The following is a 14,668-nucleotide window of genomic DNA, read 5'->3' on the forward strand; positions in this document are numbered from 1 at the left end:
GAGTTAGACTGGCAAAGGGATAAGCACTGAAGCACAAGAAGTTTGAGCCCTTGTGCAAAGTCACACATCTTGTAAGAATTAGCACTGAGGAATCAGGTTCGGTGATACTCCAGTCACCCCAAAGTCACCTGGAGCCACCCCAAAGGCACCTGGCAGGGGTACTAGGGAAGGCTGACCTTACGGAGTTCTGCCATGGTCACTTGTCTTTTAGGACTTGCCTCTTCCCCCAGATTACCATAACTAGAGAAGTGCTTATGGACCCCACACAGGTGGAGGGAGGGTTCTCCAAGTCCTACTGATGGCCTCATCTTGGGTGGTTTTCTGGGGCTCTTGTCAATTTTCCAGGCCTTGAGCCTGGGGACCCCAACCCAGGGTCCAAAGGTCCGTGGTAGGGGTTATGGGAGGTGATTCCTATGTTGGCAGCTGATGCAATGAGGTATGGAAGGTTGACTTAGGCATAGGTACCAGAATGTGCAAATGCTTGCAGTTGGTGCAGAGTTCATTCAGGGAACCACTTTTATTTTATTTTATTTTGTTTTATGTATTTTTTTTTTTCTTTTCTGGTCATGGAAACAGAACTGGCATGCAGGACGTAGATATAAAGTGGCTCTATGAGGTGTGTGGTATCTATTCTGGAGATGATGGGAATGATGGAGGGTTTGGAGTAGTGGAGGGTGGTGATCTGACCCAGGTCTCATCCGGCTCTCTGTGTAAGGAGACAATAGGAAGTCTGAGGAGTATGTTACTGCAATAATCCAGGCAGTTGTTGATTATGGCAAGACCATTGTGGATACTGTGGAGGTAGAAGAAGTGGTTGGATTCTGAATTACAAAAAAATAAAGTACGGCTGCCCAGATTTTCACATTTTAAGGGTGAAAGAGAAATGTTTTTGGGTTTACCACCTGAAAACATAGATGCTTCATTAGCCAGATTGTAAAGTTGGTGGTAGAGTTAATGATCATTGGAGATATGAGGAGTTTTGTTTGTATGTCCTCAAAAGACATCGAAAAAAGAGTTTGAGATGCTTCAAAAAGGAGTCATCAAGTGGGTAGTTTGCCTCACAGGCCTGGAATACAGGGGAAGGCTTTAGGTGGTAGCCAATTCTCTAGGGTGTAGTTGTGGATCACAATCGGGAGGGGGAGTCCTTGTCATGACAGGAATGGTATTAGCAGTATGGGTAGGGGAGGGTGGGTCCATGATTGGGTCTCATGCTTGGGCACCTGGCTGGACATGGTAGACATTACAAACAAGTGTGGGAGCAAAGTGGCCATGGTAAAGGTATGAGAGAGGGGCTGATCTGGCAGGTGGCCAGTGCTTCTGAGTTATGAGTAGACAGGAGATTGATGTGAATGAAGGCAGAGGAGTAATTGACACAGGATGACACTGAGGCCAGGACTAAGTGCTTTTCCACCACCCTTTGATTCACCAGTCCTTTGTCCTTAGGGGGTTGGGTCAGGACAAGAGAGAACAGACTCCAGGCCAGAAACCACCTGATACCGCACAGAATCCGGGAGGCCCCAGGAGACTAGGGTTGAGAAATACTGCCTTCTTGAATGTCCAAGCAAAAGAGAAAAAAGTAGTTTGTAGTATGGACTCTTGATTAACTGGTTTGCATAAAATTGGCATGCTTCTGTCTGTGCCCTTTGCCATTTCTAAAAATTGGCTAGGCCTGGGAAGGACAGTCTCTCTCCCAGGTCAGCAAAATTTTTTAAAATGTCAAAACATTGTATTAAACAGTTTTTAAAAAATGATTAATACACACTCACCTAGTCAGCATGCATTTGTCAGATATCAGGTTGCCGGAGTGGAATGGAGGAAGAGATACCCCAAGCAGAGGGTTTCTGTGGAAGAAGTGTCACAGGTCAGGACTTCAAAGGCAGGTCCATCAGCCCAGAACACTCACCCATGTGAGAAGTGTGTCTGGTCTCATTCCTGAAATACATTTTGCACCTGGCTGATCTACCTGGGCAGAAACCATACTTGTTTGGGACATACGCAAACCTACACCAACTTCAGAAGCATTCTAGGGCAAAGAAACTCTCAAAAAAGGGATATGGACAGGGTCTGGTTTGTGAAGAGCTGCAGATTGCATGTGTCAGGGAAGCATTTTGCATGTAGGGAAGTTGGGAAGGACTTCCTGGCCATACTGGGCCTTCTCCAGCCTGGGGCCATTCCCAAAGGTCAGTAGCCCAACAAAATTACCGAGTGTGGGGAGGCCTTTTACAGTGGAAAAAACTCATTACACATCTGGTGAATGTGAGAAAGCTTCCACCACAAAGACATTCTTGATCACCATCTCAGAGTCTGCGCTGGAAAAAGGCTTTATGAGTAGGAAAGCGTTTTCCGGGAAATACTCACTGGTTCAGCTCCAGGCAGTCCACACTGGAGAAAGGCCTTAACGAGTGCAATGAATGACGTGGGATATCCTTTTTTTAATTTTAAATTTTACTTATTTTTTTTAGAGCAAGAGCGAGTGGGGGGTGAGGGGCAGAGGGGGAGAGAGAGTCAAGCAGGCTCCATATTCAGCGCAGAGGGACAAGCAGACTCTGCGATGAGCACGGAGCCCCATGCGGGGCTTGATCGCACAATCCTGAGATCATGACCTGAGCCAAAATCAAGAGTCAGACACTCAACTGACTGAGCCACCCAGGCACCCCGGAATGTGGGACGTCCTTTAGCCAAAATTCCTACCTCGGTGACCATTGGACAGTTCGTGCTGGAGAAAGGCCTTATACATGTGGCAAATGTGGTATATCCTTTAGTCAAAGCTTCCACCTTACCATACCCTGCAGAATTCACACTGGAGAAAGGCCTTATGCGTGTGGTCATTGTAGGAAATCCTTTAGACAGCCAACCTCATTATGCATGAGAGAGGACAGTGGAGAAAGGCCTTACAAGTTTGTCAAATGTGGCAAAGCCTTTATGTGCAAATATAACCTTGTTCAGCATCAGAGAACTCAAGAGTGGAGAAAGGCCTTATGACTGGAGCTAATGTGGAACATTCTTCTTTTTTTTTTTTTTCAAGGATTTTATTTATTTATTTGAGAACGAGAGAGAGCACAAGCAGGGGGAGCGGCAGGCAGAGGGAGAAGCAGACTCCTCGCTGAGCAAGGAGCCCGACGCGGGACTCGATCCTAGGACCCTGGGATCATGACCTGAGCCGAAAGCAGCCACTTAATTGACTGAGCCACCCAGGCATTTTTTTTAAAAGCTAAGTTTCCCTTTAAGAAAGCCATGAGTAACCTAGATAACTGATTGCTTGAGTGACCTCCCTTTTCCCTTTTCACACCCTAACGTCCAGCCCACTTTTACACTTTAAATCCGCTTAACTTTAAATCACTATTGGCGGATTTAAAGCATTAGTGAACCTGCAAAACCTGGGCACCCCACCCTTGGACAATAGAGGCGGAGCCCCAGGTCCAAGCTTCCTCTCTTCCTCTCTACCCTTGACCTGCTATGCGGCCCTTGGCATGCCTTGTACCCTCCGGGACCTGTGAGTAATAAATCTTGTTCTTCGAAATTCGCTGATGGTTTTTGCCAAAGTGCAACTTGCAGTCGTAGTAAGAACTACAAGAGCCAGGAGCACCTGGGTGGCTCAGTTGGTTAAGGGTCTGACTCTTGATCTCAGCTCAGGTCTTGATCTCAGGGTTTTGAGTTTAAGCTACAGGAGCCAATCCAACCACGAACATTGGCTCTGTGGGGCTCACCACAAGTAGTATGATCCAGGCAAGTACCTTAGGCATTTCTAGCTGTAGCCTCGCTTTCAATAGGCTGAGACAGACATAGGAGACTTGTTACTATCCAACTGAGAAATAGTTTGTAATGTTTCTCCTTTTCTACCCAAAGAATTAGTGTTGGACTTTCCCTGCACACCAGCCTATTTTCCTTTCATCTACTCCACCTAAAGTCACCCCCTTGGTAATCTCATCCAGTCTCATCTTTTCAATAGCTCCTAGGAAATTACAAACTAACAGTTTTCAGACTTACTTTTCTGTCAACACTACTGTCTAAAATTCTAGAGATGTGCCTGCTGCCTTGACAGCTATATTCACATGCTTAACAGGCATCTTGTACTTAACTATGTTGGTATCTCAATTCCTGATCTTCCCTCCTAACCCATTTCTGCTGCTCTCCCACAATCTCAGCTGATGGCAGTTCACTGATTCTGTTCATGCATGAAGTTTGGGAGTCCTTTTCCACACCTTTCTTATGTTCATGCCCTATCTGCAACCCAGCTGAAAATCCTTTAGGGATTAAAAGAAATAACTTCAGAATATATCAAGTGTCTAATGATGCTGTATCCAGTACCGCTCCAACTTTGATTGCAGACCTCATTCCCTCTCACCTAGATGTCTGTAATAAGTCATCTAGCTAGTCATCCATTGGCTTTTAACCTTACCTCTCTTCACTTACTCAGCCCACCTTCTCTTCATTTCTCATTCAGGCACTTAGCATGATATTCCAGTTCCTGTCATGATTCCTCTATCAATCTGAGTAAAATGGAAAGTTTTTCCAGTGGCCTACAGTGCCTTTCATGATCCAACGTACCTTCTACCAAGCTGTTCCTCACTCACACGCTTTTGGTTGCATTAGCTTTCTTACTCTAACTGGAACATGAAAGGTATGCACTGGCCCAAGGCATTTATTCTAGTTGTTTCCTCTGTGGAACACAAGGCTATACAAATGGTTAACCCCACATTCTTTTATTTTTTTTTTTAAGATTTTATTTATTATTTATTTGACAGAGCGAGAGAGGGAACACAAGAAGGGGAGTGGGAGAGGGAGAAGCAGGCTTCCTGTGGAGCAGGGAGCCCGATGCGGGGCTCGATCCCAGGACCCTGGGATCATGACCTGAGCCACCCAGGCACCCCTCCCCGCCACATTCTTTTATTAATGGAGCAGCCTACTCAACTCTCTTTTTTTTCCAGCTTTATTGAGGGATAGTTGACAAACGCTCTTCAATATCACAACCGATCTTCACTCTCCTGCACTTCTCATTGTTGTTACCCTGTTTTCTATTTCAAAGCACCTATCCCCTTAAAAGACACTATGTTGTTTATATTTACTTTTATTATTTCTGATTAATATCCTTAATATGATTATAAGCAACATGAGATAGGGTTTGTTGTCTTGTTTCCTGAGACATAACCCACCAAAAAGACTAACACACCAATATGCTCAATAAATGTTTATTGAAATAAAAAAAATGAGACACCACTACCTCCTTGTTCATCTTTACTACACTAGAAATGTTTTCTTAATTCTCTTTCTCTGTGTCTCCCTCAAATCTGGTATTTTTAAGTATCCACAAGGATTTTTAAGACATCACATTTGGAGACAAACCCTCAGGATAGCCAGGAACCCAGAATGTAGTCTGCTCACATCATTACCTTATTTTATAGGACAGAAGGTCCTTTGGTCACCTGCTATTGATATTTAAATTATATCAATAATTAAAGATATGTATCCTCCCTGGTATTACTGGCACTTTTTATGGGTAACATTAATATCAGTAGCATTCAGGGACTTGCACATTTTGCAAATGTTTTGCAGAGATCATCTCAACCTTCATGTAGATGCAGTCACAGCAATTAGAGGTGAAATGATAATAACTTCCCAGAAAGAGATGAGATCACAGATACAGAGACCTCTATCTCAGGGCTCATATATTCATTTTCTACACGTGCATCGATACAACCATAACAGCCACTGTCCTGGCAGCAAGTGACAATTTGGTAAGTGCTATTTCCAGATAAGTATCAAATTATAAGAATAGAACATTATGCAAATCATAAATATTATCTTGAAAATCAATTCTGCTTGTTTGGGTTGGGACATAAATACAAAGAGAGGCACTGGGATGGTTTCTGAGGGACCCAGAGACATGTCACCCTTGTCTACTTGCTTTAGGGCTACCTACTTTTCTGTGTTCTCTCTGATAGCCTGAGTTCATCTTTCATCTCTGACCAAACTGACTGATCCTCACAATACCCAGTCTGAAGCCTCCACTATGCATGAAGTGAAGATCAGTAAGAAGGTGTGTTTAACTCACAGCTACTGAGTATTCTTCTAGCATTTCTATAGCCATTATTGGCATACACATTTTTTTTTTCATTTCCAGGCATAATTTGCTAGTGGAAGTTAGTAGGAATATTTTTTTCAACCCTTTACTGATGTTTTCCCAGAGCTATCCTGCCACTATCTTTGAATGACTACATAATCATTAATGGTTTTCAGTGATTTTCATTTCACAACTTTTTCTGAGATAATTGGAACTCCTCATACAGACACCCTCCCTGCAATACAGTAGGAATGATAATAACTTCCCATCAAATGGATGAGATCTTGGTGTCCCAAAACCTTACCTCATGGTATCCCCTTTGCACATGTGCTCCCATATTGGGAACACTGTAGACACCGTCCTATTCCAAAATGACATTTGGTAAGTGGCTCTTTAAATAGTTGTCAGATTCCTAAAAGGAACTGATGTATCTAAGGCTATGGAGTAAGAAATACGGATATAAAACCCATGTTCCTCAGAGTTGGACACGATCATTGAGAGTCATTTTCTGTGGGAACCCAAAACGGAGTTCCACCCTTGTCCTCCTGCTTTACAGCAGCCTAACATCCCTTTTGTATCTTCTCTGTTCTGTCCCTGTGTGGAGTCTTTTTCTTTTGTTCTTGACCCAGCATGCTGAAATTCACAAAACTGACTCTAACGTTTCAAGCTAGAGGCACTTGAAAAGAAAAAAGATAAACTATTAGGTGGATACATTTTGTGTCTGAATGACCCTAGAACAGATTTATAGTCATTGGGAGCATCTGAAATAACACTTTGAGAATTCAGGAGACTGCTAAGCTTCAAGAAGTCTGAAATGTCTCTAAACACAGGTGATCACTTGATCTTAGTCAAAAGGCCGAGAAGCGATAAAACACAGGTGATCAGTGGCAGACAACACTCCTCATAAATCTTTTTTTTTTTTCAAGATTTTATTTATTTATTTGAGAGAGAGAATGAGAGAGAGAGCACATGAGAGGGGGAAGGGTCAGAGGGAGAAGCAGACTCCCTCCTGAGCAGGGAGCCTGATGTGGGACTCGATCCCGGGACTCCAGGATCATGACCCGAGCAGAAGGCAGTCGCTCAACCAACTGAGCCACCCAGGCGCCCCAACACTCCTCATAAATCTTAAGTGCAGCCCCTTGAAGGAGAGAAGGCCCTCCCCCACCCTCGGAAGCTGGAGACACCACCTCTCAGTATCTCTCCCTCTCAGTCCTTCCCCGTGGGTTTCCAGGTGAGCGACGACCGGCGCCAGGGCTTTTCGAGCTGAGAACTACATTACCCAGAGGGCGCTGCGCCGGGCGCCGTCGGCGTGTAGCTAATGAAGGCTCCTGAGAAGGGCAACTTCGACGACCGGCGCCAGGGCTTTTCGAGCTGTGAGAACTACATTACCCAGAGGGCGCTGCGCCGGGCGCCGTCGGCGTGTAGCTAATGAAGGCTCCTGAGAAGGGCAACTTCGTGCGTGCGCATCACGTCGGGGCGGGACTTCGGCGTCCTCTTCGTGGCGGTTGTTTTGGCTGCTCTTAGGTCTGTTCGCTGAATGACACACTTTGATGCGCCGGTGGACACTGAGGTAACAGGACCGGGAAGGCGCGAGAGGAGGCGCTGTCCCCTGGGGTCCGCGGCTGGCGACGCCGCCCGGGCTGCCCCGCGCCGGGACGGGGACCGCGGGTCCGGGTGTCCGCTCCGCCACAGGGTCCGATGGCGGCGGCCGCGCGCAGGGAGCCGGCTCCGGTAAGCGCTCGTCCCCCCACCCAGACCCCCGCGGCCCAGGCCCCGGCGTCCGGGACAGGCAGGCGGCGGCGGGCGGGGGCCCCGTGCGGGAGCGGGCTCCGGGCCGAGGGCGGCCGGGGCCGAGGCTGGAGCGGGGCTGAGGCGGGAGGATTCTGCCCTCGGGGGACAGAGAGGAGCGTGAGGCGGAGTCACGCCCGGACTGCGGGCCGAGGTGCCGTACCTTCGTTCCTCGGGCCCTGGAGGATCGTGAACAGAAGAGAGACGCAGTCAGTGTTAGGGTGTTAACAGCTTTCCAAAAGCTGTTCAAGAGAGTGAACAGGTTGGGATGGGGGTGATGAAGACAAAGAGGCCCCGGAAGTGGAGTTCTTGTCCAGGGTCGCAGAGCTGGGGGGAGCACTGCAGACTGAAGCACAGAGGTTAGCCTGAGGTCACTGGGTTCCAGGGCTGGGTGAGATGCAGGGGAGCCTGGAGCCCCTGGAACCCTGCCGCGGTCACCTGCTTCTCGCAACTTTCCTCTTCATGCAGATTGTTACAAGTGTAGAAGCACTCAGGGAACCCAGAGGAGTGAGTGAGTGAGTGGATGGTGTTCCAGAACCTCACTGGCCCTGATCCCTCTCATGATCTTTGTGACTGTGGTGTCCTGGAACTCTTCACATCATTCTTCCAGGCCTTGGGCCTGGGGACCTGGAACAGATTCTAAGCCCAGGGTCCTCAGATCAGGCTAGAGGTTATATGGAGTGGTTCCTATTGCTGGCAGCCAGTGGAGTGAGGTGTGGAGGAATGTTGCCCCAGCATGGGTACCAGTGTGTGCAGACCCTTGGAGGGGAGACTGAGCTGGATAAGGGAACCTCAGTGTCCTTTCTTGTGGGAACAGAGAGCAAGGGGGCAGGAGCCAGACCTGAATGGCACCCTGAGAAGTTGGGTGTCTGTTCTGGAGGTGATGGGAACAATGGGAGGTTTGGAGCAGTGGAGGGATCTGATCAAGCTCTTATGGGGCTTCCTGTGATTGCACCGTGGAGAACAGACTAGGGGTGTGAGGAAGACCAGGGAAGAGGGTACTGCAGTAGTCCAGTGAGTGTTGATGATGTGGACCAATGCGGTGGCCTTGGAGGTTGAAAAAGTGGCTGGATTCTGAATCAAGTTTTTTTTAGTAGATCTGTGATTTTCTGATTTTGAAGGTGAGAGAGAAAATAGTAGAAGTCAGGGGTGACTGCAAGATTTTTGGTTTATCAGCTGGAAGGCTAGAAGCTCCAACTGGGACGTAGAAGTCGGTGATAGGATTAATTTTCCTTCAAGATACTAGTTTTGTTTTGGCCATGTTAAGTATATGAGATGTTTCAGAGAACTAATGAGTAGAAGTAGAAATGGGTAGCTGGATGCACAGGTCTGCAAAATGTGGACCAGGATGGAGCTGTGTTTCTTAGCTTGGGCAGCTAAAACAAAATACCTTTATTTCTCAGAGTTCTGGAAGCGAGGAAGTCCAAGATGAAAGTGCTGGCAGCTTCATTTCCTGGTGAGGGTCTCTCTTCCTGTCTTGCTGATGGCGGCCTCCTCACTGTATCCTCACATAGCCTTTTGTTGGTGCAAACAAGTGAAGAGAGCAGGAGATCTTTCTCTCCTTAGAAGGGTCCCACCCTCCGAATCTAAACCTCCCAAAGCCCCAACCTCCAAATACCATCACACTGGGGGTTAGGGCTCCAACGAATGATTTTGGGAGGGTGCATACACTCAGTCCATAATTGCTGTGGATCACATTTAGGCGGGGTAATCCCAGCCATGATGATGTTAATAGTAGTCCAGGAAGGGGAGGGTGGGATCAGAGGGCTGGGTCTCATGCTTGGTCACCTATTTGTGGAGTGGCAGACATCATAAACACAAGTGAAAGACAGAAGTGGTGGTGGGAACAGTGTAGAAGTGTATGAGATGGCCACCATGTACAGATGGCCAAGGCTTCTGAGGGATGAGATGCAGAGGCATAGGGGTGGTGGAGGCAGTGAGGCCAGGACTGCTGCTTATTCAGTGCTCTGGGGTCACCAGGATTTTGTCATGACCTTGGTGTGTCAAGGGAGTTTCAGCCAGGCACGTGGATTAGCTCAGGGGCCAAGCTCAGGGGCCAAGTGGTCATGTAGGAGAATTGCTGGACCTGGGGTGGAAGGTCTCTGGCACTGGTTTTGAATGAGGGTTAGGAAGAGAGGAAGGCTTGACAGGCGAGAGCCCATCAAGTACAGCACAAGTGGAGGAGGGTCATGGGTGGTTGTGAGTGGCTGAGGTTGAAGCAAGGACTAGTCAGGCAGGGAGAGCTGTAGAGCAGGATTCTGGGCTGTCTCTGCCACTGGAGATGGGGTAGTTCTGGATCCTGTTTGAATTGCCAGCACTCTATATGCCATGTGCTGAATAACATGGAGCAAGGAGAACTGGGGGAGGGAGTGGGAACTGAAGGCCTGAGGGCCCTGGCATTGAAATGGGAGCCCACACCCTTAGTTATGTCTGAGGGGTATGATCTGGGGGATCCTAGCAGAATTGCTTAACGAGAAAGAGTATTTCCCTACAGGCCAGGCCCGGAGCTTAGGTATCGTCTAACTGCACACCTACCTGTGGCTGCTGTGGATGGATATAGTGATCAAAGGGACCAGGAGGAGAGAGTGGGATCAGTGGCATCAGGGCATCTCTTCTCTGAGATGGGGAAATGAGGAGGTGGGTGAGCAGGGGAAGAATGAGTGGGTAGATGAACTTGGGGTCCTAGGAGCGAAGCTGATTGTGGAATGAACCGTCCCATTATTGGCAGAGTTGTGTGACCTTTGAGGATGTGGCCGTGTACTTCTCCCAGGAGGAGTGGGGGCTCCTTGATGAGGCACAGAGGCTCCTGTACCACAATGTTATGCTAGAGAACTTTGCACTTACAACACCCATGGGTAAGGCCTTCATTTTCCTCTCAGTACCCTGAACTGTCTTTCTCCCTCTCCCAGAACCAAACCTTGGGCTTCTAACTTCCCACTTCCTTGGCATATGTGTTAAGGGTGCCACTGCTAAGCTGTGTGCCCTGTCCCATGCAATGCACTCCTCAAGCAGCCCTAACACCTGCGACCCCATGGTGTGCAGGGAAAGGTCTAGGAGTCTGGAGTCTGGCAACCACCCTAATGGACCTCACTTCATTCACTCTCTCCCTGATGGGATTACTGTGTCCAGATCGATGGCACCTTGTGGCCCAGGTTTTGCCCCTTCTTTTTATTTTATTTATTTATTTATTTGATAGAAAGAAAGTGTACAAGTCGGGGGAGAGGGAGAAGGGGGCTCCCCGCTGAGCAGGTCCTGATGCGGGGCTCGATCCCAGGACCCTGAGATCATGACTTGAGCCAAAGGAGACACTTAACCGACTGAGCCACCCAGGTGCCCCTGCCCCTTCTTTTTTTTTTTTTTTTAAATTGAGATGTAATTGACATAACATTATGTTAGTTTCAGGTGTACAGCATAATGATTTGATATTTGTATATATTGCAGAATGCTTACCACATTACATCTGATTAGCATTCATCACCATGCAGAGTTCCAAATATTTTTTTCTTGTCATGAGAACTTTTAAAGATTCCTTGTGATTGCCTATATCAGGAATTGTAAGCATTGTCATGGTCACTATTTACGTGGTCCATAGACCTTTCTTTTTCTTTTTTTTTTTTTAGATTTATTTTAGAGAGAGCGCACGCGCATGAGGGCATGAGCGGGAGGGGCAGAAGGAGAGGGAGAGAGAATCTCAAGCAGACTCCCCGCTGAGCATGGAACCCAACACAGAGCTTGATCTCATGACCCTGAGATCTTGACCTGAGCAGAAACCAAGAGTCAGATGCTTAACTGACTACGCCACCCAGGCGCCCCCTTTGTGGTCCATAGACCTTTCTTGAAAGACCCTCTTTTGAGATTTTATTGTAATGTTCTTTCCTGTGGTCTAATGTTTCCTGAGTTGCTCTGGGCCAGTGCTGACCACTCACCTGTCCTGTCTTTCCCTAAGGACTTGCTTCATTCGGGTCCCATGTAGTTACACAACTGGGAGTCTGGGGAGCGCCCTGCTTGCTTCACAGGGTGAACATGACAGGATGGTCTCAGAGGAAGCCTGGCCCTGGTGAGTGGCAGCTGGTGAGGGGTGGGGGGCATGACATCAGGGCTGTGTTCTGAGCATACCAGGAACCTGCCCTGTGTTCACCAGTGTTTTGGTACATTGCCACTGGACACATCATTTACACTGTTTTCTGCGTACTTGACACTTTTCTGATTCTGAGTGACATTTCATCTGTGACTTCCATTCCCTGGCCATCCCCAGGTTTCTGACCTCCATGTATCATTTGTTCCTCTCCACTGCACGGTCTGCAGTGCTCCCACACGTAATGTGTTGTGAGGTATGCACATAGCCTTAAACCCAGATACTCAGTCCCACTTGTATTTCCCTCGGCCTGGACACAACCATCATTCTGTGTAGCGCGGACTTGTCCCTAGACAACAAGTTCCTGCTGAAGGCTGTTGGAGAGGAGTGAATTCGTGATTCTGCCTCCCCTCCCTGTGTTGCACCCCATACTTGTGCCCTTTGTCTCAAAAGGTCTCCCTCATTCTCATCTTTAGAGGCCCAGTACTGTAAAGCAGCCCTCCCTTCACATTGCTGCCTCATTCTGAAATTACTCCCATGGATTAAACATTTTATTTATTTGAGAGAGAGAGTGAGAAACAGCATGAGAGGGGAGAGGGTCAAAGAGAGAAGCAGGCTCCCCGCTGAGCTGAGAGCCCAGTGTGGGACTCGATCCCAGGACTCCGGGATTATGACCTGAGCCGAAGGCAGATGCTTAACTAGCTGAGCCACCCAGGCACCCCTATAACACACATTCTTGATGGGACTTCACTCTCTGCAAAGTTAAAATATACTGTATCAGTATTTCTCTACTTTTCACATTGTTGGTTTGGAGCAGAGGATGAGGAAGTACCTTCTGAGCAGAGTGTTTCTGTTAGAAGGAGTATCACAGGTCAGGACTTCTAAGGCAGACTCATCAATCCAAAAGACTCATTTCTGTGAGAATTGTGTCCCAGTATTTTTTTTTTTTAAGATTTAATTTTTTTTTTGACAGAAACACAGCGAGAGAGGGAACATGAGCAGGGGGAGTTGGAGAGGGAGAAGCAGGCTTCCCGCTGAGCAAGGAGCCCAGTGTGGGGCTTCAGGACCTGAGCCAAAGGCAGACGCTTAACTGACTGAGCCACCCAGGCCTCCCTGTGTCCCAGTATTGAAAGACGATTTGCACCCTTCTGAGCCAAGCAGCATATTCTGGGCAGAAGTCATACTTGGGTGGGGCATCCAGAGGCTTCTGGTTTGGTGCAAACCTTCACCAGTACCAAAAGCATGACAGTGGAGAGAAAATCTTCAGAATAGATGTGAACAGTGCCTTGTTTGTGATGAGCTGCAGATTCCATGTATCAGGGAAGCCCTTCACCTGTGGGGAGTGTGGAAAGGACTTTCCAGCTACCTCAGGCCTTCTCCAGCACCTGGACACTCCCAGCGGTGAGAAGCTACAGTGCAGCATTGAGTGTGGGGAGCCCTTTAACAGTGGAATAAGTCACAAGTGGATTGAATGCAGGACAGTTTTCAGGAGCACTCACATCCTTCACCACCAGTGATTCCACACTGGAGAAGGTCTTGATAGATTTAGCAAATGTGGAAAAGCCATCAGCTACAAATACAGACCTCTTCAGCACCAGCAAATTCACGCTGGGGAAAGGGCTTACGAGTGTAGTGAATGTGGGAGATTCTTTAGCCACAAAACCCATCTCATTTGACACCGGTGAGTTCACACTGGAGCAAAGCCTTATGAGTGCATAGAATGTGGCAGATCTTTTAGCCAGAAATCTGACCTCATTCAGCACTGGAGAGTTCACATACAACATGGTAAGTTTTGACATGTGTAAACACTTAGGAAACCATCCTTGTTATCAGTGATGATGAGCATGCCCGTCACCTGCGTCTTTTCCTTATTCCCTTTTATAATCTCTCCTTGACCCTCCAGGCCACCTTTGATTTACATTCCTTTACAACTGATTGCATTTTCTAGAATTTTATGATTGATGATAAAGTGTTTACTCTTTTTTTCTGTTTTCTTGACACTGCTTTGAGATTCATAAATGGTGCTTATAGGACTATTTAATTCTTACGCTTTTTATTTCATGTGTCGTCAACAATATCATCCATTCATCAGTTTATGGGTATTTTGGTTATTTCCACTGTTCAGCTATTGGAAATCTGATGTAAAAATTTGTTTATAATTCTTTATATGGATATATGTTTAATTTTTCTTATATTAATGACTGAGTGCACTGTCTGAGTCATAGGGTAGGTGAATATATAACTTTTTTAAAAATACTGCCAAACTGTAATCTAAAATGGTTGTGTCCTTTTGTACTCCCACCAGCAGTGTGTGAGACTTCCAATTCCTTCACACCCTTGTCAATGCCTGGTAAGATGACTTTTTAATTTTACTGTTTTAAAATAAGCATTGGTATCTCATTCATTTTAGTTGCATTTCCGTATGGATTTATGATGTTGAGCATTATTTCATGTATTTGCCATCTATTTATCTTTTAAAAAATATGTTATTTATTTATTTGACAGAGAGAGAAAGAGAGCACAGCACAAGCAAGGGGAGCAGCAGGCAGAGGGAGAGCGAGAGGGAGAAATAGGCTTCGCGCCGATCAGGGAGCCCGCTGTGGGACTCGATGCCAGGACCCCGGGATCATGACGTGAGCCAAAGGCAGACGCTTAACCAACTGAGCCACCCAGGCGCCCCTCTATTTATCTGTTTTAATAAAATGCCTATTCTTCACTTCGGGCTAGTTTCTATTTTATGAAAT

The 14,668-nt window shown here is 47.1% G+C and overlaps 1 long non-coding RNA gene and 1 pseudogene across 2 annotated transcripts; both read left to right on the forward strand.

Annotated features, from left to right (window-relative positions):
- Positions 1–7,192: 7,192 nt before the first annotated feature.
- LOC135362842 (uncharacterized) lies at positions 7,193–12,911 on the forward strand. 2 transcript variants are annotated; one of them, XR_010408189.1, is made up of 3 exons: positions 7,193–7,792; positions 11,796–11,906; positions 12,898–12,911. It is a non-coding gene; the product is annotated as an uncharacterized LOC135362842 (long non-coding RNA). The 2 variants fall into 2 exon arrangements; XR_010408188.1 differs by lacking the exons at positions 11,796–11,906; positions 12,898–12,911 and adding exons at positions 9,253–9,305; positions 10,578–10,705.
- A 143-nt stretch (positions 12,912–13,054) lies between these two features.
- LOC135362841 (zinc finger protein 530-like) lies at positions 13,055–14,638 on the forward strand (annotated as a pseudogene).
- Positions 14,639–14,668: the final 30 nt, after the last annotated feature.

The sequence above is a fragment of the Mirounga angustirostris genome, unplaced genomic scaffold (genome assembly GCF_029215605.1).
Source record: "Mirounga angustirostris isolate CCGP_5_RB_7025 unplaced genomic scaffold, mMirAng1.0.hap1 SCAF_16, whole genome shotgun sequence".
In the NCBI taxonomy this organism is placed as follows: domain Eukaryota; kingdom Metazoa; phylum Chordata; class Mammalia; order Carnivora; family Phocidae; genus Mirounga; species Mirounga angustirostris.